Below are 27,930 nucleotides of genomic sequence, written 5' to 3'. Positions count from 1 at the left end.
AGTTCACTCGTCCTGTGAATGTTGATGCAGTCAAGAAATGCTTCGCCTAAAAAGAAAAGAACAACTTGCTAAGTTGAAAACCCGAAAGGGCGGCTTAGGCAAAAATGAGCATCTCGGTGGATTGAAAACCCGAAAGGGAGATCCAGGCAAAAGTTAGAGACATGAAACATAAGAAAGATTATCCCGATAAATTGAGTACCCCACCTTGGGGAAATTTATGCAAAATTAGGGATCATGGCAAGTAACTGCAAGCTGTTGATCTTCAGTCTTGAAGACTTTCTTGAGCACACTGTTTGGTTCTGATTCATCTTCAACCAAAGCCAAGAGAACAATGGATATCAAAGTTGGTAGAAGGATTAGCGATCATTGTATTAAATGTAGCCCTTTTCCATGTAAATTACCATTTTTTCAACTTTTGTAAAGATCTATGGAGTCTTGTCATTTACAGACTACCATCCTATTAAATAAACTTGAGCTTTTATCCAATTGTTTCTACTATTATTTATTAGGCTAATTAGAATTAAATTTTATTATGATCATTTTGAAATTAAAGTTCTAAAATAAAAATCATGTTTTCTTAAATAATAAATGCAATTACTTTTTTAAAGAGCAATTGATTTCATTAAGGGATGTTCACAGCGGTCTGAGAAAAGGTAAGCCCTAAAATGAGAAGCATCATTGGTTTCCCCCAAGAAGTTGGTGTAATCTCTATTTCTTCCCCAACAACTTTCCAGCATCTCCAGCCGAATTTTGTTGGTCTCCCAAACTAAGTTTGTATTTGCCTCCCTTGAGTTGTAGGCGCGTCATCGCAGCGGTTTGCACGGCTCGGCAGATTGTGTTTCCCCATAAGTCACCATTAGGATTGTCCCTAACCTTTGTTAGCCCCGATTCTTGAGAAGTATTTTCGATCCTCTGTAAGGTTGTCTCCCATTTGATATGATGTTGACCTAAAATTCCCCGCAGAATTGATAATGTAGTTTCCTCGGCAGATCCTCTCCTCTTTTCCCCAGCCAGGGTTAAGCCTTTGAGGTGGCCGATTCTCTCTAGCAGTTGTTTCCCTCCTTTGATGATTGACTGAGAATTGTATCGATGATTCAGTCCAGTGACATTTGTATCCTTTGTGATCATTTTGTCAGCATAATCATCATATACACATATACATATACATATACACTCATAGATTTCATTATAACATTTGCAATACACTTTGTGATTCATTATTTCTCTGATCCTCTATTAAGGTGGTATACTTTTCCCCCAAGCAGATTTGGTTTGTCTGTCCTCTTTCAATTGTAGAGTGTCAGCCCCTTAAGCAGAAAGAATTTTACCTTTCTCATTCCCCACTGAGTTACTTCCTCGTGGATGATTCTTATTTCAGTTTCCTCCCCAGTTGATTATCTGGATGGAACCACTCCTCTTGAGATATGTCCTCATTAGGAGGATTCTTTGATTGATTGTTTCTTTCTAGATCTTACCTAGATAGATGCTTTTATTCCCCTGAGAGTCTATTACCTAGTAACTGGTGATATTTTTCTCAATTTGTGAGTATTTCACTTCTGCCCAATACCCGACAAAAGTAACCTTTTTCTCCACAGCAGATTCGTTTCTCACGTTTCCCAGGAGGTTTATCCTTGATATATTCATCCTAACCGGTGACAGATATTTTATTCCTTGCTTTGAGTTTATCCTTGATATGTTCATCCTAACCGATGATAGTGTCACTATCGGGATTTCACGATAACGAAACCGGGACTTAGGACATGCCAAAGAGAGGCAAAGCCAGAAGAGTCGCCACCGAATTTTATTTAGTTTACCTCTATCGGAGAGGAGAGGGGAAATAGTCGATAAAACCCTCGAAAAAGAGACGCGCACGAGAAGCGCTAAAAGAGAATAAGGAATCAGTCTCGCAACCGAGTTTTGGGTTCGGAAGTCGGTTATGTAAGGGGAAGGTATTATCACCCCTCACGTCCATGGTACTCCATGGGAACCATTTGGGTTGTTTTACATACATGGGATTTATCTATTATTGTTTTATTTTAAAAAGAATGTGTGAAAAGAAGGGGGTGTTTTTGTTATTATAGTGCTCGCCAAGGATTGGGGCCCTTGTGCCTACGTATCACTCATTCGGGGATGAGGAATCAAAGCTCCGTAGTTCGGAGTAGAAAATGTTTGTGTGTTGGTTGATTTTACCTTTGAAAAAAATGGTTTTCGGGATGATGCCCTAAGGCACAAAAATGAGTTTGATGAGTTGTATTATTTTTACCTTGAATAAGGGTTTTATGAAATGATGTTTGTGATTATTCTAAATAAAAAGCCAAGCGTCTTGCGTCCAAAATAATCAGAGTAAGGGTAGGAATGCTCCATTCTCACTCATTCTTCACCACTTAAGGCTCGTGGCGCACAATAACAATCGTAATTATTAAGTGTTTTGAATTTGATTATGAAAATGCCTCTTGACGTTGAATCAAGGGTTTATTTTATTTTGATTATGAAATTTGGCTTATGCAACATGAATGCAAAGTAACCAACAAGAAATTAAAGATTCTCATTGTAAGGTAGCCCAAGAGAAAGCCTTTTGTGTGCAAAAGTGACCTTCTCATGATGCCATGATGCCATTCTTACAACATGCATGTAAGTTACGGATGAAAATCCAAGTGTTTACAAAGTATCACAAAGAGTAAAGGAAGACCTCCAAGCAAAGGTCCTAAGATGAAATCCTTTAAGTCCAAGTTGATTAAGAGTGGAGTGAATATTTTTTGGTCTTACCATTTTATCATGTTTTTGTTATTTTTAATGTATGATGACAATAAAATAAATAACAAGTAAATAAACATGCATGATGAGTTTGTACAATGATGATGATAATGATTACTTGAATGTAAATGAACAATAAAATAAATTTCGAGGAAGTAAAGTGCAATAATATAAATGTTAGAAGTTAGTAGTTAATGGTTAGTGGTTAGTAGAATGACAATAAGCAAATAGAATAACAAGTTAATGTAAAGAAAATGGTTTCATATATGTATAAAATGACCCAAATATGGTTGAAATAGAGGCAACCTATCAATGCCTCAAAGTATCATGAAGGATCTATTGATCAATCATTAATAGGTTTGAAACATTGAAGGTTTTATCAACTCTAAACAACCATGTCCATGATCTAATAGATCTCATCAACCAAATAAATGTAACAACAAGTCAACAATAAATATTAAATGATAACAAGAAACAATGTAAAGGAAATGGTTTCATCTATGTATCAAATGACCCAAGCATGGTTGAAATAGAGGCAATCTACAATGCCTCAAAGTATCATGAATGATCTATTGATTAACCATTAATAGGTTTGAAGTATTGAAGATTTAATCAACTCTAAACAACCATGGTCATGATCTAATAGAACTCATCAACCACATAAATGTAACAAAAAGTCAACAATAAATATTAAATGATAACAAGAAACAAGGTTTGATTGAAAATGGTGGATAAAAAGTAGTAAGAGCAAAAAATCCCCAAAAGGGTGTAAACCCAACAAAAACCACTTGTCTCAAAGTTGACTCAAATCTCTCTCAAAACACAACCCAAGAGTAAAAATACATTTTCAAACATAAAACAAAACCAAAAATGTCAAGGAGTTTGAGTCCAAAACATTACCAAGATTGTGGTGTCAAAACTAGGTTATTGTTGTGTTTGGGTGTGAGAATGAAGCAAAAAGCTTGGAAGAGGGTGGCTATGGTTATTGTGGTAGGAAAACGGAAGAGAAGGAAGGTGTATGTTTATATGGTGGTGGTGAATTATTATGTAAGTGAAGGTCACATGTTTGCTACTGTTTTTGTTGTGTGGAGATTGTGGATTTTTACATGGTGGTTGGGTGGTTCAAAGAAGAAAAGAGGGTTTAGGTGAGTTAGGGTTTAGGTTGAAAAGAGGGAGCTTAAATGTGATTTGGACAGAGGTTTTGTGGCTTTCAAGATTGAAAAATGAGTGAGGATAATGCTCTATTTATAGAGGAAGCAAAGGGCTTGAAGTGGGTGAACCAAAAGGTACTTTGGGTAAAAAAACTAGAGCTATTACTGTTGTCTGCGCAGGTGTAATCGATTACCATGATTAGGGTAATCAATTACACAGTCCAAAATGGCCAAAAAATCAATTTTTGGTATGGGTAATCGATTACCATGATTAGGATAATCGATTACCCAGTCAATTTTTTTTCCAGAACTTTAACCGGATAACCCCAGTTTTTTCCGGGTGTAAACACCATGCCTTGAGTCCTTGTAATATGTATTTGGTTATGAAAGTTCAATGAAATTATGACAATGAAATAATGAAAGCATGCATGTGCAGTAGGGCCATGGATCAGATGAAAGTTGTATCGGGGTAGGGTGAATTTTGGGGTATGACAGCTACCCCTATTTAATCTTCTCGAACCTTAATGTTTAGATAGCAACGACTTCCACACATCCAAGGTAAGAGAGGATTAAATAAAAATAAAAATATCCAAAAATTTGCCCTACTAGGAATGAATGAATGTGATATGAGGTGATGGGTATTTGTAAAGGTTGTTCATGGGATGGAAAATAAATTTGATATGAAATCATCTGTTGAGGATAGTTTATGGTATTATGTGGGGAGGACATGAGTCAGCTGTATGATGGTTCTGTCATGATGTGTATGATATGCAATGCATGTTATGGTGTGTAACATAAGTATCTCTTCAAATGGAAAACAAAGAGAAAAGATTCATGACAAAAAGGTCAAGAAGAAAGATGAGATGGAATATGGCTTCGTTGGGGATAAGCTCTTATGTAAAAGATAGTGAAAATCCCTAGCAACGGCTGGGAAGATTTTAGTTCAGTGACGCTTCTTAGCAATAACTGGAATACCTGAAATCTAAAGGTGTATATCCCTAGCAACGGCTGAGGAGGTTTTAGTTCAGTGACGCTTCCTAGCAACTGCTGGAATACCTGAAATCTAAAGGTGTAGATCCCTAGTCACGACTGGGGAGGTTTTAGTTCAGTGACGCTTCCTAGCAATGGCTGGAATACCTGAAATCTAAAGATATAGACCTCTAGCAACGACTGGGGAGGTTTTAGTTCAGTGACGCTTCCTAGAAATGGCTGGAATACCTGAAATCTAAAGATGTAGATCCCTAGCAACGACTGGGGAGGTTTTAGTTCAGTGACGCTTCCTAGCAATGGCTGAAATACCTGAAATCTAAAGATGCAGATCCCTAGCAACGGTTGGGGAAATTTTAGTTCAGTGACGCTTCCTAGCAATGCCTGGAATACCTGAAATCTAAAGGTATAAGTCCCTAGCAACGGTTGGGGAGATTTTAGTTCAGTGACGCTTCCTAGCAATGGCTGGAATACCTGAAATCTAAAGATGTAAATCCCTAGTAACGACTAGGGAGGTTTTAGTTCAGTGACACTTCCTAGCAATTGCTGGAATACCTGAAATCTAAAGGTGTAGACCCCTAGCAATGACTGGGAGATTTGAATTTTGAAAGTGTCAATCCCTAGCAACAGCTGAGAAGGTTTGATTTTGAAAATGTCAATCCCGAGCAACGGCTGGGAAGGTTTGAATTTGAGAAGTGTCAATCCCTAGCAACGGCTGGGAAGGTTTGAATTTGAAAAGTGTCAACCCCTAGCAACGGCTGGGAAGGTTTGATTTTTGAAAGTGTGCAAAAGGCACATGAATACTTGCAAAAGGCAGGTGAATAGATATGGTGGTTATCATACACAAGGTAGAGGAAAATTTACGGTAGGCACAAAAAACTCATTATATCCCTCAAGCATAACAGCGGGGATGAAATTTTCGAAATATGGCTACCACTCGGGACTTGCCAAACCTACATCATGTGTTTTAAGACAAACGATAAGAGAATAGGTCAATCGTCCAATCTCTCATTTTTGCTTAACATGCAAAGTTGATAAAGGTAAACTCTCTCGTGCAAAAGGAAACAAGGAGACTTGCAAAAAGGAAAAACAAGGTTTTCCCTTGCGAAAAGCAGAGGGGTCTTGCAAAAGGCCTGGTACTAACAAAGGGCCAACAATATTTGCAAAAGGCAAATAAAAAGAGATACTTTGGGGAAACCTGTTGGGGTTGTTCACGGGGATCCTTGCACTTTTGAGAAAGGCTTGAATCCAACTTATGCTAAACATACTTGCCCCAATATGAAGAGTATGTTATGATGCAATGTTATGTATGTAAAATGTCGATGTATGCAGAAAGTTGATGTATGCTCGGGCTGCTGGTGTATGCAAAAGCATGGTCTATGGATTGTGCCAAGTATGGTTGGGCTTTAGTGGAACTTTCCGTTTCGGCGGGAAAAATTATGCATGAAGTGATGCATGCAATGCGTGTGGGATTGCGACTGGTTATTTAGATTTTTGTAGGGATTTATTTTTGTTTCCAATGAGAGATTGTTGGTGAATATCATCATCAAAGGGTTGATGGAAAATGGTTTGGAACATCGTCATCAAAGGGTTGATGGAAAAGGGGGACATCATCAAAGGGTTGACGGAAAAGGGTGTCATCATCAAAGGGTTGATGGAAAAAGGTGTCATCATCAAAGGGTTTGTGGGAAGGATCATCATCAGAGGGCTGATGGAAAGGAAAATGTCATCGTCAAAGGGTTGACAGAAAGGTAATTTGTCACCGTCAAAGGGTTGACGGAAAAGACTATGTCATCGTCAAAGGGTTGACGGAAAGAAGTAAAGGATGGCGTCACCAAAGGGTTGGTGGGAAGGATCATCATCAGAGGGCTGATGGAAAGGTAAATGTCATCGTCAAAGGGTTGACGGAAAGGTAATTTGTCTTCGTCAAAGGGTTGACGGAAAGAAATTGTTGTAAAATATCGTCATCAGAGGGCTGATGGAAAACAGTTTGTCATCGTCAAAGGGTTGACAGAAAGAACTAAGGCAGGTTATGTCTCATCAAAGGGTTGATGGGAAGGATTTATTATGTTATGTATGCATATGGTGCACATTAATGAGAATTTCTCATTTTTGTGAGAGAGCTTTTTGATATGCAACTTCCTTATTTTGAAAGAAGGTCATGTGTGTTTATTGTATGCAGTGCATGTGGTAATGCAAGATGAATATTGATTGTCTTTGGATTGATCTCCCTTTTGGGAGGTGGGACTTTCTGGGTACCAATGTTGATTGGATTTGAGTTTTTGAAGATGCCAGCGAAGTGGGCTTTTATTTCTAGTGATGGCTAATATCGAATGGGCTTTCGGTTTTGGAGATGCCAATAGCGATTGGGCTTTATGGTTAATGATAGAGATTTATTTTGGGAGGTGCCAATAACAATTGAGCTTTATGGTTAATGATAGAGATTTGTTTTGGGAGGTGCCAATAACAATTTGGCTTTTGGATTTTGGTTTGGACGGGATCAGGCTGGATCTGATGATGATTAGATTTTTGGGTTTGCCAAGTAGGCTTTAATTTTGGAAGGTATCAAGCGTGGGTTGGCTTCATTATTCTTTATCGGGAAAGGCTTCATGTTATGCATGATGCATGATATGTATGAGTGAAGCGACAGGGTTGGTGCATAGTGATTGATGCAATTGTTTTGGATAGTTCAACAAATGTCCTTGAGGTGGGTCAAGAATGGTTGGAACTAGGAAATATTTTTGCTTGGCTTCAAGGCTCATTGTTGACAAATTATGGGATGATGTGTTTAGCATGACTTCCTGACATTTTCTTTGAACTTGGCTGACATAGTGAGCTTGGTCTATATATTCTGATGCCCCATGCGTCTTGGGTCTGAGGAAAAAAGTCCAAAATATAAGGAAATGCTTCCTCTCCATGGCCAGTCTTGCCCCAATCTGTTAGGTATCTACATGGACTGCCCCAGTTACAAGTTATGAAGCAAACCATGGGTAGAGTAATCTTGATCTGATATGCCCCAACGTCTTGGGCTTTCTTACAATGAGCCGGTTCCCTTACACTTACACTCATACATTGTTTAATGCTTCATTATTTCATTCTCTGATTATTTGATTCGATTATATACTTGTTTATATCTTACTTGTTTGATTAACTGTGGCCTACTTGTATGGTGTTTGAGGCATGTATTATTATTGTTTGTCTGCCATGAAAAATCCCCATTCATAACAAATGTATCCCTCTCCCATGAAATGTATAATATTCTTTCATTCTTTATTCATCTGTTAATACAAGAAATAAAATGAGCATTCGATAACCATTTCAAAGCAAGATCAAAACCTCGATCCAACGTCGAGTAATCACTTTTCTCAAAACCTAACAGAACCAGCACGTGTTCATCCACCCTTTTGTAAGTCGATTGCTTTATGCATCGCCATCAACCTTGTAAGCCGGTTGCTTTATGCATCGCCATCAACCTTGTAAGTCGATTGCTTCATGCGTCGCCATCTACCCTTATCCCTAACACTTCTCCTTGCTCCACTCGTCAACTCTTGTTCCGATTAGGTAGCACCCATTAGATAGAACCCTTTGTATGATAACATAGGTAGAATTCTCATATTCTTTGCATGCTAACATTAGGTAGATATTCCCATTTGTAAATCCTAACACTTAAGTACACATTGCATGACAACTCTAGGGCAGAGCTTCCCCCACTTCTAGACCTTTCCGAGCGTTTCCGATCTTGTGGCATGTAGTCCGTCCTATTGCAAAGAGGTAACTGCCTAAGACTCGATTCAGCGAGCTGCGACACCTACTGCTAGGACGTGAACACATCACCCACTCTCCTTTGACACGACTGGTGTCCTCCTTTGTAAGTCCATGTTCAGATGGCAATCCCGTTCAGGGGAACTACGTTGCTCTGATCCTCATACCAGATGAGGTAGGTAGGCAGGAGGTCGTACGAGATCTCTCCGGGCACCCTTTTTGTTTTTCACCCTTTTCTTTTTTGAGTGTTTTGTGCTTGCCAGCTATCAGGCTCGAGTTCCCGACTCCCTGTTAGTCTGTGTGTACACCCTTTTCCTTTTTGTGTGTGTTTGCTTGACAGTTGCTAGGCTCGAGTTCCCGACTCCTTAGTAACTTGTTGCTTGTTTGTTCTTGCGTGTGTAGGAGACGGATGTAAGCCCAGCCATTGGCATTCCGTATCCTCTTGTTGTGTGCTTGGAGTCCGGTATAAGTCCATCAAGTGGCATCTGGTTTCCAGTGTGAGTATGTTTGGTTCGGAAGCTGATGTAAGTCCAGCGATTGGTGTTCGGGTTCCATGTTTGCCTTTTTTGTGCGTGTGTTTTGTTTGGCGTGCGGTAGCCGAACTACGGCAACTCTGATTCTCATGTTTAGATGAGATACGTAGGCACAAGATGCGATGTCTTGCCGAGTTTGACTAACAACTAACAACTAATCCTTGTTTGCTTTCGCCCTCGCCCTCGTTGCGATCGAGACCTTCCCTTTCTCTTGCCCTAGTTGCAATCGAGACCCTCATTCCCGTAGTTAGTTTGAACTACGTTTTGCTCTGATTCTCATTCCCGATGAGATACGTAGGCATAAGACGCGACGTCTTAGCGAGCACACGTCTCTTTAACCCATAGGTAGCCGAGCTACGAAGACTCTGATTCTTATTCCAGATGAGATACGTATGCAGTGGATGCGACATCCGTGCGAGTCATTTTTCTCTTGACCCTTTTAGTAAATAGTACATTAGATAAACACACACCCTTTAGACAAGAAACAACAAGAGTGGATCCCGTAGAGTACTACGGATGCGTAGGGGTGCTAATACCTTCCCTTCGCATAATCGACTCCCGAACCCAAGATTTGGTTGCGAGACCTTGTCTTTTCCTTTCCTCTCTTCAGGTTTACTTCGAGCGTTTCCTTTCCCTCCTTTGGGATAAATAACGCACGGTGGCGACTCTTCTGTCATTTCTTTCTCGCCGGTTGTTTTTTCGCACCTCTGTATTTTTCAGGCTGCGACAGCTGGCGACTCTGCTGGGGACTGTAGTCCCTAAGCGAGTCCCTCCTAGCTTTTGTAGGTTTCTTGTTTGTTGGGTGTTTATTCTTTTGTACAGTTATTTATTTTCCGCATTTACCTGTTCTATCTTATTGCATTCATGTACATATGTTTGTTGTATCTGTGGGTTCTGTGGGTTGTTTGTTTGTTGGGTTGTAACTGTTCTATGAGAGATAAGCCCACTACCCAGGCTTGAGTGTACACATAGGTGTTAGAGTGGATAGTCATGAGGCTTGCGTGGTATGTTGCTACGTTAAGTCGTTCATGAGACCCACATTCCAGACAAGGTTTCTGTTGGATATATTTTGTCCTATGGGTGTTCCATAACGACAGATATTCCTTTAGAAATCATCGACTCTGGTGACCATTTCCCGAGAACTCAGTCGAGGCCTCTCCTCCGAGACGCGTTTATGTTAGCTCTGGTGGGCGCATTCTCGCTGCTCAATCCGAGGACCCCGAGACTGGGAACTTGCTTTAAGATATCCTGTTGAGGGGAGTCAGCAGAGGTCTTTTATCCCGTAATAATGCCAAACCTTCAGTGGTAAACATATTATTCTCGACTGAAGGGCTAAAGCTGACAAACTTCTGTTCTTAGAACCTACCAATGAGGGGCGGGCTAAATTCAGGAAAACCTTAACCTCCAACCAACCCGGTTTTCTGGAGCAGAGTTTTGATCTTATTCTTCAGTGGGTTTTCTCTTCAGACAGTGCAACCCGACAGTTGCTCAAGCGGATACAGCAGTCCTGATTTCCATGTCACTGCATTGCATCACATCATTTTGCATTCAAATCATTCAACACATGTTTATCTATTCCCAGGGGCTGATATCTTTCTTCTTGATTCTGGTCGGGGTTTTTCTTACACTTTTTATCTGACGAGAGACTGGAATCAAAGGGTTAGAATACCTTTTGGAATTGATAAACATGTCATTACATTTGCATATCTATAGCATGTCTTGCATAACAGGTACCGTCGCGGTGTTCTCATTTTGTGGGGTGTTCCATTAGCAGGATAACTGATTCAGGAATTCACCGATACGGTACCCGCAGAAACCAGCAGAAAGCTATGGAGGGTCTACAAGCAGAACTTGCTGAGATGAGGGTCCGCATGAACCAGTTCATGGACGTGGTTCAGGGAGTAGCGCAAGGACAGCAAGAGATTAGACAAATGATACAAAGGAATCCCGCAACTACTCAACCAGAGGTCGTGACTGATCCTCCAAATGCAGAGGTTAATGGACCGGGGCCTGTCCCGATCCCACATAACAACCTTGATCAACAACCCATCCACGATGATCAAGATGATCAGTTCTTGCTGCCGGAAGACTTTGGCATGGGCCATGGCATGGATCCCATGTTCAGGAGATTAGAGGAGAGGCTGAAGGCGGTAGAAGGACAAAATCCCCTGGGGGTAGATGTTTCTGACTTGGGATTGGTCCCAGGCGTGAGGGTCCCACCAAAGTTCAAAGTCCCAATCTTCGACAAGTACAATGGTAGCTCTTGCCCGAAGACCCATGTGCAAGCTTACTTCCGAAAGATGGTTGCATACTCTGATGACGAGAAGCTACTCATGTACTTCTTCCAGGACAGCCTAGCTGGGGCATCCCTGGAATGGTACATGAGGTTGGATAGAGCCCATATCCGTTGCTGGAGGGATTTGGCAGAGGCTTTTGTGAAGCAATACCAGTATAATGCAGACATGGCCCCGGACAGAACTCAACTCCAGAATCTGTCTCTAAAAAGCAATGAGTGCTTCAGGGAGTACGCTCAACGCTGGAGGGAGACAGCTTCCCGTGTTCAACCTCCCATGTTGGAAAAGGAGATGGCCAACATGTTCATGAATACGTTGCCTGGACCTTACCTGGAGCGTCTGGTGGGGTGCAATGCCTCCAACTTCGCTGATGTGGTCTCCACCGGAGAGAGGGTAGAGAATTACCTGAAGACCTACAAGAGCCACAATGGAGGTGGATCTTCATCAGGAGTAAAGAAGCCATTTATGGGGGGACAGAAGCAGAGGGAAGGGGGCGTGAATTTTGTGTCTTCATATCAAAATAGGAATAACCAAGGGAATAACTTTCAAAACTATCATCGGCAACCGTTTGTTGCAGCTGCGACTATTCCAGCTGCAGCACCACTACAACAACAACAACCACAACGTCAACAAACTCAGTATCAACAACAACAACAACCAGGTAACAGACCCGCCTATCAGCAGAGGCAGAGGATGATGGACCGGCGTTTCGACACTCTTCCAATGTCGTGCGCTCAACTGCTTGCTAGTCTTCAACAGCTACAACTTGTGCAGTTACGCACTCTGGCTCCTCCTGTTGGTAGACTTCTGGTGGGTTACGATGCCAATGCTAGGTGTAGCTTCCACTCTGGGGCACCTGGCCACAACATTGAGAACTGCAAAGCTTTTAAGCACGTAGTTCAGGACCTCATTGATTCAAAGGCTATCAGCCTTACACCGGCTCCTAATGTCGTCAACAATCCCATGCCACAGCATGGCGGTGCAAACGTTAATATGCTGGAGGAAGAAGCCAAGTCTGTTAAGGATGTGTTGAAGTTGAAGACCCCGTTGTGGGAAATTAAGGAATGCTTGCTGAAGGCCGATGTTTTCCCCGGCTGTGGGAAAGGTTGTTTGGATTGCGCTACACATGATAAGGATTGTTTGAAGCTGCAGCAGGGTATCCAGGTCTTGCTTGACAATGGTATCCTCCAAGTTGAAGACTTGTCTGTCAAAGAGTTTGCTGAAGGGGTAGTTGAAGAGGTATTTGAAGATGCTGTTGAAGAATTCACAGATGTTGTTCCTGCTGATTGTGTATTTCCCATTGATGTATTTAATTTTTCAAATGTTGTTGCTGATATACCAAACAATGTGTCTGATTTTGATGTAACTGAACTTGATTCCGGTGTTCCGGATGTTTTTGTTTCAATGAACGAGATTCCTGAGTACGACTATGATGTCGCTACTATCACCATCTTTTACCCGACTAGTCAGATTGGTGTGCCAGAAGCACAACCAGTGCCACCAGTGCGACCGGCCGCCATGACAATCACAACCCCTGGTCCTTTACCTTTCACAAGCAATAGGGCCATTCCCTGGCATTATGGGGGGAGTGTATACACACACGATCATGGGGTGGAACGATCTTTGGAGGTAGAAGAGGGTCAAAAGCCTGAACTCGAAGTTGAAGGTCCCGCAGTGGATAATGTTGGTGGAATCGGGCGATTCACTAGGAGTGGTAGACTGTTCTCACCACCGGTTACCCAAGCTGATAACGCTGATGCCGCGGCTAAGGCCAAAGGCAAGCAAGTCGTGAATGAGGGCACTTCTGTACCCCAGACTGGCTCAGAGCCTACTTTCTCGAAGGATGTGGACGAGCTCTTAAGAATTATAAAGAAAAGCGACTACAAAGTAGTCGATCAGTTGATTCAGACGCCGTCTAAGATATCCATTCTCTCACTCCTGTTGTGTTCAGAGGCACACAGGGAGGCACTTCTGAAGGTCCTTAATGCTGCATATGTGCCTCAGGAGATCTCAGTAAACCAACTAGAAGGGATCATTGCAAATGTTCATGCAAGCAACAGGTTGGGTTTTACTGATTCTGACTTAACACCGGCTGGACGCAATCATAACAAAGCTTTGCATATCTCAATGGAATGCAAAGACACCGTGTTATCTCATGTTCTGGTGGATACAGGTTCCTCTCTCAATGTGCTACCCAAGAGAGCCCTGTCAAGGTTAGAAGTAGAAGGTTTGATCTTGAAACCTTCCGATCTCATGGTGAGAGCCTTCGATGGTTCTAAGAGGTCGGTGTTTGGAGAGGTAGAATTGCCAATTCAGATTGGATCACAAACCTTCAACACCGTATTCTATGTGATGGATATCAGTCCCTCGTACAGTTGCCTTCTGGGTCGTCCTTGGATCCACCATGCTGGGGCAGTCTCCTCAACACTGCATCAGAAGATCAAGTTCCCAGTCAATGGAAGAATTGTCACCGTCTGTGGTGAGGAGGACATACTGGTAAGTAACCTGTCTACCTTCAAGTACGTAGAGGTAGAAGGTGAAATTCATGAGACCCTCTGTCAGGCCTTTGAGTCAGTTCAGATCAAGGATGCAGCTCTGGTGGAAGGGGTTAAAGCAGGAGCTCCTATCTCATACTTCAAGCAGGCACAGGCCTTGGTGGATTCAGGTGTTGCTCCCGGTTGGGGACGTCTGTTGGAGTTACCAATGAAGGATGACAAGTTCGGGATTGGGTATCAACCAGCGCTGACTTCTACAACTTCAGCACTTCAGACTCGTCAGGGGCCGATTACTTTCTCCAGTGCTGGCGTCATCCAATATGGCCAGATCTTTGCGATCAACGATGAAAATGGGGATAGTGATTGCGACATCGACAACTGGATGCGTCCGAGGATCCCGGGTGAAGTCATCAACAATTGGTCTTCCGAGGAAATTGTCCAAGTCACTCTTCTAGAGGAGTAATTTTTATTTGTTTATTCATGCATGTCCAAGTCTTGCGTTCCGCCCAGGGCGTAATGACTCATTGTAGGGCTCATCTATGTGAATACCTGCATTGTTTATCATAAATGAGGGACGTCTTTTGCATTCAAATGTTTTGTTCACTGTTTTTCTATTATTACAGTTTTCAAAATTTCAAAAGAATAAAAATATTTGGCAATGTTTTGTTTAGTTTTCACTCACTGTTCACACTCATAAGCACATACCATCACTCATGCAGATGCACATCACCGGATCCTATTGATAACGATTCTGCTATGGCTCGCTTCGACTTCGAAAACCCAATCTTCCAAGCTGAAGAAGAGGGTGATGAAGACTGTGAACTCCCTGAAGAACTTGCCAGGCTGTTAAAGCAAGAGGAAAGGGTCATTCAACCGCATCAAGAGTCTACTGAAGTGATTAATCTTGGCACCGAGGACGTCAAGAAAGAAATAAAGATAGGGGTTGCTTTGGAAGATGATGTGAAGAAGGGGTTGATTGAACTGTTGCAAGAGTATGCTGACGTCTTCGCTTGGTCTTATCAGGATATGCCAGGGCTTGACACAGACATCGTGGTACACCGCTGTAGCACCTCAAATTTGCACCTATCATTGTACATACCATTTCATATTAGGTCATAGCATATCATGTCCCATTGCATAACATTTGCATTGTCCTCAGTTGCCTCAAGTGCAAGCAAGCAAGAATTTAGGTCAAACTGATCAGGAGATCAGTCAACTAAACAAGCAAAGTTGTTTCTCAAGGAATCAAAAGCCCTAGGGTTCTCTCAACAAGTTCACATGCCTTGGGGGTCTTTTTGAAGTGTTCAAGTCAAGGGTTGAAGCCTCAGAGGTCAGCAGTCAGTGCACAACCAGGTCAAAACCCTAGACAGTCAACAGTCAAATCAAAGCAGTGGATGGTGGCCATTCTTGTGGAATTTGGGCACCATGGTCAATAATCAATAGTTCATATGTCTTGGGACACCATTTGAAGTCAAGGTCTCAAGGAGCTAGGGTTTGGAATTCATCAGTCAGTGCATAGACAGTCAGAAACCCTAGAAAGTCAAAGTTGGTCAACTGTGGTTGATTTTATGGTTTTGATGGATGGAAATGGTTTGAAGGAGTTTATTCATGTCCTAATAGGTCTCATATGTCATGGGAATCAACATCATGGAAGAATTTGAAGCAAATCAGAAAATTTCCAGAAATAGAAACTGGACCTGTAATTTCAACTGCCAAAAATGGAAACTTCTTGATCCTCAACTTGCATCATGATACAAGCTTCAAATGAATTTTTGCCCAACATGAAAGTTGAAGATCTTGTTCTCCCATTTTCAAAAAGTCCAAGAACTCTTAAATCCCATGTGTGGTTGTCAAGATATGATCAAATCATTTTCACAAAATCTTGAACTTCAAAGAGCCATATCTCTCAAACCATAAGGCCAAATTTGGTGGGGTTTTTTCCTACAAACCACATTTTTCATCCCCTTTCCAAAAATATAAATTTCATGACCTAAAACCTTGCCAATCAAAATGGCATTTTTGGACCTATTCCTTTAAAAACCAAAGTTTGACTCAAGTTTGACTTTTTGAGTTTTTGACTTTTTCTTAAATTGGCCAATTGGGAGATGTTTAGAATCATATTTGAAACCTGTTCCAATTCCAAAATCATGCCCATGCCTTCATCATATCACAATTTTGGACCAAAATGCAAAATTGGCATTTTTTGCAAATGGCTTCAATAAGTGAGAGCAAGGTTACCAATTCATGAACAAGTGTGAAACAGCAAATTGGTAAGTCATTTGCAGCTTGTAGCAAGCCCAGCCCGTGCAACTTATACACCTCCTTTCCACTTGGACAAAATTAGCAAAATAATGCAATTGATTCATTTTAAGTTAAACAAGATTCCCATTCAATTAGCATGGCTTAAACAGTCACATATAAGCATTTTTCTGTCACATTTCAACCCTAGATAGCAGCCCCCAACAGACCAAAAACTCTCATACTCTCTCATTTTTGCATTTTTGACATACTTGCATTTTCTGTTAAAACTCCAAAGAACCCTTGCACCTTTTGTTGGTTCCTTCACATACAAAGCTCTTGGAGGTCTTTACAAGCATAATACACTAACTGGAAGATCATTTCGAGCTCTGTTATTTCCAAGCATCAACAATGGCAGATGTGGTTTTAAGCTGAAATCGACATAGTTAAGCTCAAGCATCTTCACCGTTCATCATTTGGAGCATGAGTCAGCATCTGTTTCGAGTATAAACATCCAAAAAATCTCTGAATCACACTGCCCTTCAAGATTTGGTAAGAACTCGAACTCAATCTTTGATGGAATTACATGATGCATCTTGTAGATCTTTTCCTTGTGAATGTCGTGAGCTTCGAATCGTGTTAAACCATGCTATATCGAGTGAGATCCTTTGATTTAAATTTTCATGTCCAAACTTTGATTGGTTCGATTTGTGAGATTCATGATGTTATAGACATGATTAATGTTTGATTATTGTTCTGGGATGTGTGTACTTCATGGACATGTGTTTATTTCGAAAACTGGAAAAAATTGTTTGCCATGTGTTTATTCGGTTACTGTGCATTCATGAACAATATGGAGAAGGCGGTACTGTTCCATTAGCAGCGTTTTTTTAGACCTCCAGGAAGTTGTTTTTTTGTTGCTGCATGATGTTTATTAGAAGGTTGCATTGTGATTACGTGGAAATCCATCTACTGAAACAATAAATTTGTGCATACAGCAAGCGCACTTTCCCATTTTAAGTGCCTGCACTACGATGCGTTGCTGTGCCTTGTTTTCATTGGCTGCGGGCCCCACTGGCTGGGATTAACAATCCCATTAAATTGGCATTTTGCTCCATTACGTGGCCAGTGTTAATTTGCTTCCGTTGCTGCATGTAGTTAGTGAGTGGTGCATTAATTGGACGGTGACATTGGGCCAGACAAGCGCAGACCTTTTTTCAGCTTTTTGCATTAATTCTCTGCGGTTCATTTATTGCCCCTGCGAAAGAGAGGCGGTAGCAGACTTGACAGCGGGCCAGGTCCTGCCATTTGTAGCCTGGCTTTTAGCATTGTATAGGGTAGCATCTTTCCTGCGCATGCTGGCCGTTAGAGGAACATATTATTTGTTCCAATGATTGGCTGCGCCAGCATGCTACCACCTGTTACTTCATTTATTCCTTTGCCCATGGCGAATGGTAGCAGGACACGTCCCCAGGTGCTACGCACCATTTCACTCAATTAAACCAGCAATTACCATAATGCCCCGCGGTCTATTTAATTCAAATTAAAACCAATTCATTTCAATGCTCATTTCTTTTTGTTACTTCATTTTACAAAAATCACAATTCACTCAATTTAACTCCAAAAATCATGAGACCTTTTCCATCATGTTCACAAGAATGTCTAGTTTTTTATCATCATTTTTAATATTTTTTCTGATCATTGGATATTAATTGGCTCTAGGGTTTTTGATATGTATGCAATATTGATACATCTTACCATTCTCTTTGTGAAATTGTCATGTTGCGTCCAATGAGCTTGAAATTTTTTGTGGAGAAACTAGACACATTGACCTTTGTTTTGGTATAAAGTTTGTGGATTTCCAATTTGTGGTTTGCTGGATATGATTTTTTGAAGTCATGTGTTACATTTGTTGTCATACCATGATCATGCATTTTCCCTAATTTTGTTCACATGCTTCCTTGCATCCAGTTGACCCCATTTTTTGCATGAATGATCCTTTGTATGTCTATTTCATGTATGAATTTTCTTGGAATTAATTGTGCAATTTTCCATTTGATTTTGATTTTTCTTCCCTGCCTAGTCCATGGTTGACTTTTTGTGCTACACATTGCCATATCATTTGGGAAATCCTCATACCATATTGTATGATCATGAAATTTCATATGTGATAATTAGACATCTCAAGCTTTGCATTGGTGCTAATCTCATTCATTTCTCACCTGTTTTCAATTTGATATGATTTTTTGAATTTGACCCATGCTTGTTGACTTTCATTGTGCTTACTTGAAACTGTGTTGACTTCATGATTTTAATTGACTGCCTTCCTCTCATCCAAATGCCATGAAATTTTACATGTCTACCATGTTAGATGTTAGGATTGAATGGGATTTATTTCATGATTTTTGAGATTGCTTGAGTTGACTTTTGATGCAAGTCATTCTGTTGACTTTTGTGTGCTTTCATTTGCCTTACTTTGACTTCAAATGTTCATGAAATGATATTAATGCATGATTTGAATGTGGGCCCAATTGTGATTGCTTTCTAATTGGTTGACTTTGACTTTGAGTTGGCTTTTCCTTGCTGCCTTGACTTTTTCTTTCATCTTTGACCCTAGGCTAGCCCTAGTGGTCCTTTGGACTTATGTTGAGTTCATCTGTTTCAGGTTGAGCATAATGCTTCCAAGACATTTCAAATTTGATTGAGTTGAATTGTTTATTGTGCTAACCTTTGTTTTGTAGGTGTGACTCACATGCTTGAGTCTTTGTGCCTTGCACAATTGGTCCCTCTGTGGTTGACTATTGGTTCATTTTCTTTTGATTTTGACTGTTGAACTGTTTGCTAATGAGTTTGACTTTTTCAGGTACTTTAGTTGCCTAAGTTCTTTGAACTTGCTTGCTTTGCTTTTTAGCATTTGCTTTGAGGTATAATTACTTCTTCTTCATGTAGTCTGGAGACCCGGTCTGTTATTTGACCGGGCAAACTGTCTGAAGTCCTCCTTAAGAGGCAATGCCTGTGTTTGTTTAAAATTTGTCCCAAGCAGGAAAAGTCCTCATTTGAGGCAATTGGTGGAAGGTAGGGATAAGTAATCTATCCCCCACTATTCAGTGTGTCCTCTCTCTGCTCCCATTACATGGTTGAAGCATCGAGATAAAAACCCAAGATCTATCGAGTCAATAATGGGGAAAGAGTTCCATCTTTCTGAACTCCCCCACTTTCTATTATTTGATGCTCTCCCTGATTAGGGATAGAAGCAATGAGGCACACCCCTCATCTCCTTTCATCTGCTTCACCTTAGCCTCTCAATGGCAAGGTTAAGAGCAACACTTACCCCATTCCAGTTGGCCCTAGTGCCTAACCTTTGATGTTTGAGCCCCCTTGTTGGTGTGTTTATCTTATGCTGTATGTGTTTGTGATTGTTTTGTTTGCCTCTTTAGGCTTTAGTTTGTGCTTGCCCTTGTGCAAGGTAGTTTGTGTGGCTTACTTCCTGTGTGAGCCATGCTTAGGGTTGTTCGGCCGAACTACGGCAACTCTGATTCTCATGTTCAGATGAGATACGTAGGCACGAGACGCGATGTCTTGCCGAGTTTGACTAACCACTAACATCTAATGCTTTTCTCTCACCCCTGTTGTGATTGAGACCTCCCCTTTCTCTTGCCCTAGTTGCAATCGAGATCCCTTGCTTCCTGTGCAAGTCTTGTCTAGGATAGGTTGGCCCTTGTGCCATTTAGCTAGAAACCTTAACTTAGGGTTGACTTTGCATGACAACATCTAGGCTCGAGTCGTAGTCTCCCTAGAGTTGTGTCTCCCTCTGTTATCTGGTTAGGCTAGATCCTTTGTCCCTGCGTAGGGGAACTACATCGCCCTGATCTTCATACCAGATGAAGTATGTAGGCAGGAGATTGAGCTGATCTCTCCGGGCGCCCTTTTTCTTTTTCAACCCTTTGTGTCTTAACCACCCTTGTGTGTGTTCTGGTTGGAGTCCGACATAAGTCCAGCGATTGGCAGTTGGTTTCCTGTGTGCGTTTTCTGGTTCGGATGCTGATGTAAGTCCAACGATTGGCATTCAGGCTCCACGTTTGCCTGTGTTTGTGTTTGTTTGTGTGCGTGTCAGCCGAGCTACGAATGCTCTGATTCTTCTCTCGTCCGAGAAGATACGTATGCATAGGATGCGACATCCTAGCGAGCATGTGTCGTTTCCCCAGTCCGAACTACTTCGACTCTGATGTCTATGCCTGATAGACTAAGTAGGCCCAGGATGCGACATCCTGCCGAGTCAGTTTCAGTCAGTCTCTTTTGTCTCTTTCAGCCAGTGTGTGAGTTTTGAGCAGCGTTTAGCAACCATATTCTTTCCTTTTGTGCGTGGATCCCGTAGAGTACTACGGATGCGTAGGGTGCCTAACACCTTCCCTTCGCATAACCGACTCCCGAACCCATTCTTTTGGTCGCGAGACCATGTTCTTTCCCAGGTTTACTTCGAGCGTTTCCTTTCCCTCTTTTGGGATAAATAACGCACGGTGGCGGCTCTGTTGTTTCTTTCTTTTCCCGCCGGTTTTTCGCGCGATGCGTCAGCTGGCGACTCTGCTGGGGATGTTGAGAAGTTGACCTATGCTGGTCCATCTTCCCTGAGCGAGTCTCTCCTAGCGCTCTCTAGGATTATGGTTTTGATTGCTTTCTGCTTGTTGTATTTTATTGCATTCATTGTATATATGTACATTTATTGTTTGCATTGATTGTGTGCATTGATGTTTGCATTCATATTCATTATTCATTGCTGGCTGGCTGTCTGTTTTCTCTGTGTGGGGGGGAGTCAGTCGAGGTAAAAGGTCCAATACCCAGACCATGAGTGAAAATCTAGGATACCTAGGAATAGAGTGATTCATGGGAAGCGGGTGGTATGGCGCCACTTAGCGGAACATTGATATCACGAGCAGTTCAGACCCTGGTGGGATGCTGTCGTTACATACTTCGGGTGTGTATATGACAGTATTCTGCGAAAGGTTATTTATGCTGCGTTTCTCTCAAGCTTTACCCTGGCCTAGACTACACCCGTGAGTGGGGAAGGGTTATTTCATTACAGGTACCGTTGGTGACTCGGTTCTGTTGGTGACTTGGTTCTGTTGGTGACTCTAGTTCAGACAACAGTGTTCAGTTGACCTTAAGTTGGATTTATGTTCTGATTTTGACTGAAGCTTCGACCTAGTATCAGAGTTTGCACAACCAGCCAGTCCAGTCTGCATCATGTGCATCATAACATGTTTACTTTTCAAAAGAAACGCATTAAAAAAAAATCGAAAAATATTGAAAAAAAAAAAAAAAAAAAGAAGAAAAAAAAGAAAAACTAATCTCTGCATGCATATCATTTCTCAGGTACATTCCCGAGCTTGTCTACTGATAGAGATGGCAACAGTTCCCGAGTTGAAGCGGAAGACCTGTTCCTACAGTTTCCACCGTGAGCCATTGACTCCACTAGTAGAGTTGGGTAGCCTCGTGACAGACGATCGATTGAAGAGTTTCGTTGGGCGGTATGGAGACATCTTGACAGTGTTGAAGACGATAGTGGATCCAGTACCTCTGCAGACACTACTTCAGTTCTATGATCCAGAGCTCAGATGCTTCACATTCCAGGATTACCAGCTTGCACCTACTCTCGAAGAGTATTCCATCCTGTTGAGTATCCCTGTTCAGCATCAGATTCCCTTCTTGGACGTCCCCAAGGAGGTCGACTTCAGTTTGGTTGCCAGAGCTCTCCGGTTGAGTGTTGAGGAGGTTGGTAAGAATTGGAAGCCCTGCGGGGAAGTTGTTGGTCTACCGTTGAAATTTCTGTTGAGGATAGCCAGAGATGAAGCAGAGAAGGGGAATTGGGAAGTTTTTCACGCACAGCTAGCTGCCATGATCTATGGGATCGTCCTATTTCCCAGTATGCCTAACTTCATAGACCATGCTGCCATCAGCATCTTTATCAGAGGGAATCCAGTCCCCACTCTCTTAGCAGATACTTACTATGCCATCCACAGTAGGCATGGTAAGGGTGGAGCCATCAGATGCTGCTTACCTCTCCTGTATAAATGGTTCATGTCGCTTCTGCCAGCCAGTGGACCATTTGTAGATACCCAGAGCACTCTGAAGTGGACTCAGAGGGTCATGTCGCTCACCTCCTACGACATCAGATGGCAGTCGTACCGGATGGATGTGAAAGATGTTATCATGAGCTGTGGTGAATTCCGAAACGTGCCACTCATAGGGACCAAGGGTTGTATCAACTATAACCCAGTTCTCTCCCTTCGCCAGCTAGGGTTTGTTATGAGTAGAAGACCACTTGAAGCTGAAGTAGCTGAGAGTGTGTATTTTGAGAAGAAGGATGACCCTGTTAAGTTGGAGCAGATTGGAAAAGCCTGGAGAGATGTTGGAGTGAAGGATGGATCCGTCTTAGGGAAGAAGTTTGCCATTGCCATGCCCGATTATACTGATTGGGTAAAGAAGAGAGTGGAAACTTTGCTGCTTCCCTACGATAGGATGGAGCCGTTGCAAGAGCAACCACCCTTGGTACTTGCTGATAGTGTGCCTGCTGAGCACTATAAGCAAGCCCTAATGGAAAGTCGTCGTCTGAGGGAGAAGGAGCAAGACACTCAGATGGAGCTATACAAAGCTAAAGCCGATAATCTGCACTTGGCCCATCAACTCAGGGAAGTGCAAGGAGAAGATGCTAGCAGAGCAAGGGGGAAGAAGAGGTCATATGAGGAGATGGAATCCCTGTTGGATGCAGAGCATAGGGAGTGTCTGAGATTGCAGAGAGCAGAAGTCAACTATCAGAAGAAGATCAGAGACTTGGAGAAGCAACTCAAAGACAAAGACAATCAGTTGAAGAAAGAGATGGAGTTGAGACAGAAGTCGGAGGAGTATCTTGGAGGAGAAGTCTTGGAGCTGAGAAGACAGTTGAAAGAGAAGATCACTCCGCTACCAGATTGTTCAGAATGCTCACTGTTGATAGACCAGTGTCATTACCTAAAGACCCTCATCCCAGAAAATCGTCGTCCATAGACTGTATTTCTGTTTCTTTTGAGAATCACCTCCAGGCTTGTTGGATGGGATTCATTTGTGTGTAATCCATCTCTTTGGATCTTTATTGTTGAGAATCACCTCCAGGCTTGTTGGATGGGATTCTTTTTCTTTGTACTCTGTTTTCGAATGTTCAGGTGTATGACTTCTTTTGTACCCTTATTCATATATAAGGCTGTTGATTGTCTCTGTTGCTCTCTTTTTCCCTGTATCTGTTTATCTTTTGTTGCTGCAGGTTGCCATCTTTTCAGAATGGGTCAGGCTCTTTGAATGCCTGAGAAATGAGCATCTCATGTGCATCATGCATATCATTAGACATCATAATCATATCATTTGCATAACAGGTGTTCTTGTGCAGTCTTCTCACTGTGGGTTCCTGTGTTGAGGCAGGATAGCTGATCAAAGACCGCACCGGTACTCCACCAGGCTCAATCAACAGAGAAGTATGGATCAGGTTCAGACAGAGCTGGCCGAGATGAGGGCAAACATGGCCCAATTCATGAACATGATGCAAGAGGTCGTTCAGGGGCAAGAGGAGCTGCGTGCCTTAGCCCAGAGACAGGAAGTTGTGATTCCAACATCCAACCGTGCTTCGCCTGTTGCCGCACCCGCTCATGGGACTATCAATGTTCCTGCTCCCACTAACGACTACGCCGTCGGGGATGAACTTGAGGGTATAAGAATCAATGGACAGCCTCTTGCTGCAGAGGCCAATGTCAGAGCTACCCAGGCTCCGATTCGTCATCCAGCTCCGTTTGTCAACCAACAAGAGGACACGTTTACTCTCCTCAGTGAGGACTACGATGTTGTGAAAACCGAAGAGAGGGACAGAAAAGTGGATGCTCTTGCTGAGAAAGTCCGAGCCATGGAATGCCAGAACTCCCTTGGGTTTGATGTGACCGACATGGGTCTAGTGGAAGGGTTGAAGATCCCCTACAAGTTCAAGGCACCCTCATTCAACAAGTACAATGGCACTTCCTGTCCTCGCACCCATGTGCAGGCGTACTTCAGGAAGATCTCTGCTTACACTGACGATGAAAAGATGTGGATGTACTTTTTCCAAGATAGCCTATCTGGGGCATCTTTGGATTGGTACATGGATCTGAAGCGAGAATCAGTCAGAAGCTGGAAAGATTTGGGTGAGGCCTTCCTAAGGCAATACAAGCACAACATGGACATGGCGCCAAGCCGAACTCAGTTACAGAGCTTGTATCAGAAAGACAAGGAGAGTTTCAAAGAGTATGCTCAGAGATGGCGTGAGCTAGCTGCCAGGGTGCAACCTCCGATGTTGGAGAGAGAGCTGACTGACATGTTCATTGGAACCTTGCAAGGTGTGTTCATGGATCGTTTGGGGAGTTGCCCGTTCAGCAGCTTTTCAGATGTTGTCGTCTGTGGAGAACGAACTGAGAGCCTTATCAAAGCGGGAAGGATACAAGATCCTGGCTCTTCAAACTCTTCCAATTCTAAAAAGCCATCCTCTGGGGCATCCAAAAGGGGAGAGAATGAAACAAATGCTGTGCACCGTCGAAGGAGTGCGAACAGAGGACCATATCGTCAGGTCGCCGCTGTGACTATTCCAGCCACTCAACCTCAACAGCAACAGAGAAGACCAACTCAGCAGCATCAGCGTCAACAACATCGTCCTCAACAGCATCAGGCTTATCAGCCTCCCATTGACAATCAAGCTGGTACAAGTAACGAGAGGAAGAAGATCATTTTCGATCCAATCCCCATGTCCTACGCTGAACTGTATCCCACTCTGATAGAGCGGAACTTGATCACTCCCAGAGACCCGCCGCCCATACCTGTCAACCCTCGGTGGTGGTATAGGCCTGAGCAGCAGTGTGTGTATCATTCGGGTGCTCCGGGTCATGATGTGGACAGTTGCTTTCAGCTGAAGATGAAGGTGCAAGACCTTGTGAGGTCAGGTATTCTGATCTTGGAGGATTTGGGTCCCCGTGTTAATCAAGCTTGAAGATAACAAGTCCTGGGCTGGCGCTGACTTTTCTTCAGAAGGGTTGTTCAGAAACCAGAAGCTGCTGATGCAAGAGATATCGACAGTTGTCATCCCTGGTGGGATCTATCACAATTGGGTCACTGTGGGCTTTCCTACAGTCTGTTCATAAGTCTTTGTAACAATCACTTTGTTTAAAAACCCTTCTCCCATGCCAAAAGGAGAAGTGATGGCATTGTTGGCAGCATTTTGTGCAATGATATTTTTATTCAAATAAACTCATGTTAAACATTTGTTTTTCCAATTGTTTTCCTTTTTCACTTTTGCATGAAATTGGTGATAAAAAAAAACCTTAAAAAACAAGAATAAAAGCAATCTTTTCATCTGCATAACGATTGTCTTGTTTGATTTTCAAAGAGCTTTTCATATCAAAATCTTTATGCAGGTTAGTTCTCAAACCCATTGAACATAATGATCGGACGTCATCTCCCAATTTTGAATTCCCTGTATTCGAAGCGGACGAAGATGATGTTGAAGGGATTCCCGACGAGATTTCCCGACTTCTTGAGCAAGAAAAGAAGATCACACTCAGCTGCATCTCGAGAATCAGCAGAACAGCCAACTGGGGCATTATCAAAAAAAGAAGAGAAAAAAAGAAAAAGAAAGAGGAGGGTGCAAAACCAAATAAAAAAAATCAATCAAAAGCAAAATCAAAAGCAAAATCAAAAGAAAAAAACAAAAGAAGATAGCACCCTCAAAGTCCCAAGTTGGCTGATGATGAATTCGATCAAGAAGAAGAGATCAACTGCCATGTTTTATGGTCAGAAAGCATTCAACAAGAAGGTCAAGCCTCGTGTGTTCCGAGGGACCTCATGCTCAAGAAAGTCTTGTCTTTCGTGCCCGATTCCAGGGGCAAGTGGACTTTACAAGCTAAGAACGTCCATACGTTTTCAAGAGAGCCTCTTCAGGCAGTGCTTTAACACTTACATCAATGGATGAAGAAGTTCACTCGTCCTGTGAATTCTAATGCAGTCAAGAAATACTTCGCCTAAACAAAAAAAAAAGAATAGCTCGCTAAGTCGAACACCCCAAAGGGCGACTTAGGCAAAAAGGAGCGTCTCGGTGGATTGAAAACCCGAAAGGGCGATCCAGGCAAAAGTTAGAGACATTGAAAAGAGAATTTGCATCCCGCTAGATTGAGCACCTCACACTGGGGCAATCTAGGCAAAAATTAGGGATTTGGCAAGTAACTGCATCTTGACAAGACTGTGCTCTATATCTGTCATTCAATTCTCGATTCGTCGTCGACTGAAGCTTTGAATACATCGAAAATTCAGAATGGTAGAGGAAAGGTCATTATGTTCAATGTAGCCCTCTCCAATATATATCACCGATTTCAAACTTGTACAGATCTATGGAGTATCGCCCTTTGCAGACTACCATTCCATCACATTAATTTGAGCTTTTATCCGTTTATTTGCACTCTTATTTGTTTCAACTCAACAAATGTTTTGCATGTTTTAACTGATAAAGTATCATTGTTTTCAAAATAAACAAAAATTTTCACAAAATTGTTCTTAAACAAAGTGAACCGTCACAATGATGGAAGGATACTTAGGAGACCCGCAGTGCTCTCCCGAGGGTGGTATGATTACCAACAGGTAAGACAATTGATCGTATCTCGAGCATGACTGTATCTTTGTCCTGCAGAACCTCGTATGGTCTCTCCTCAGTGAAGTTGCCCGATGCAGTGTTGTTTGAAGTTGTTCATCTTCACGTTCCCGGCAGTACAGATTCTTCCTCCAAATCCCTGTTAGCTCTATGGTGGGGCATCCCCAGTAGAGTGCTGTTTGAGCCCTATCGTGGGGCATCCCCAGCAAGGCTGCTGTTTCAGACATTATTGTGGGGCAGCTCCCCTAGCAGAGTGTTTACTGAAGACTTCAACTTTCGCCTCTCCAGCAGGCCAGTCTTCCTCTCCACCAGCATGGTTGTTTTTCTTTGAAGATTCTGTATTTGGTAGATCAACATCCCAGTATTATGTCATGCCCTCAGATGGATCCTCAGCGGAGTTGTTGGCATGATGAGCCTTATCAATGCCTATGTATCCTCATCAGAGATCTGGCTGCTTCTTGGTGTCTCTGATCTTCAGCACAAGTTGTTGTGGCGCGTGCGCCTGTATGTTGAACTCTGTTCTCCGGTTGCGACTGACGATCCCTCTGGAAGCGTCTTGTGGCTCTTCCTCCCCTGCGGGATGAGGACTTTGGCTTTCTCTCCGGACGGTTGATTCCCGGACCTGTGTGTTGAGCATGTCTGTTTGTCAGCATTCATCATACATTCATCATACATAATGCATACATGCATAATCATAGCATTCAGGTATTCATGTTGCAGCTGTTGCCGGATATCTGTTGATTATTACCTCCTGCTTTTTACAAATCTCTCCAGTAGATTTTCCTCAAGCGAATATGGGTGTGTCTGATCTCTCCATGTAGAGCCAGCCCTTAAGCAGAAAGTGTCTATCCTTTCCTGCCATTTCCCCACTGAGATACATCCTCGTGGATGACGGTTGCTTCCGTTCCCTCCCAACACATTGGGATGGGTTTTCCCTATTGAGTTCTTTCCTCATTAGGATGGGTTTTGTTTCAGTCTGCCTTTTTTGGATCAATCCTGAATTGGCTGTCTTTTGTGCCTCCCTGGGGCATA

Source organism: Lathyrus oleraceus, chromosome 7 (assembly GCF_024323335.1).
Source record: "Lathyrus oleraceus cultivar Zhongwan6 chromosome 7, CAAS_Psat_ZW6_1.0, whole genome shotgun sequence".
Taxonomy (NCBI): Eukaryota; Viridiplantae; Streptophyta; class Magnoliopsida; order Fabales; family Fabaceae; genus Lathyrus; species Lathyrus oleraceus.
The sequence above is the reverse complement of the archived record's forward strand: the minus strand, read 5'-3'. Positions refer to the sequence as shown.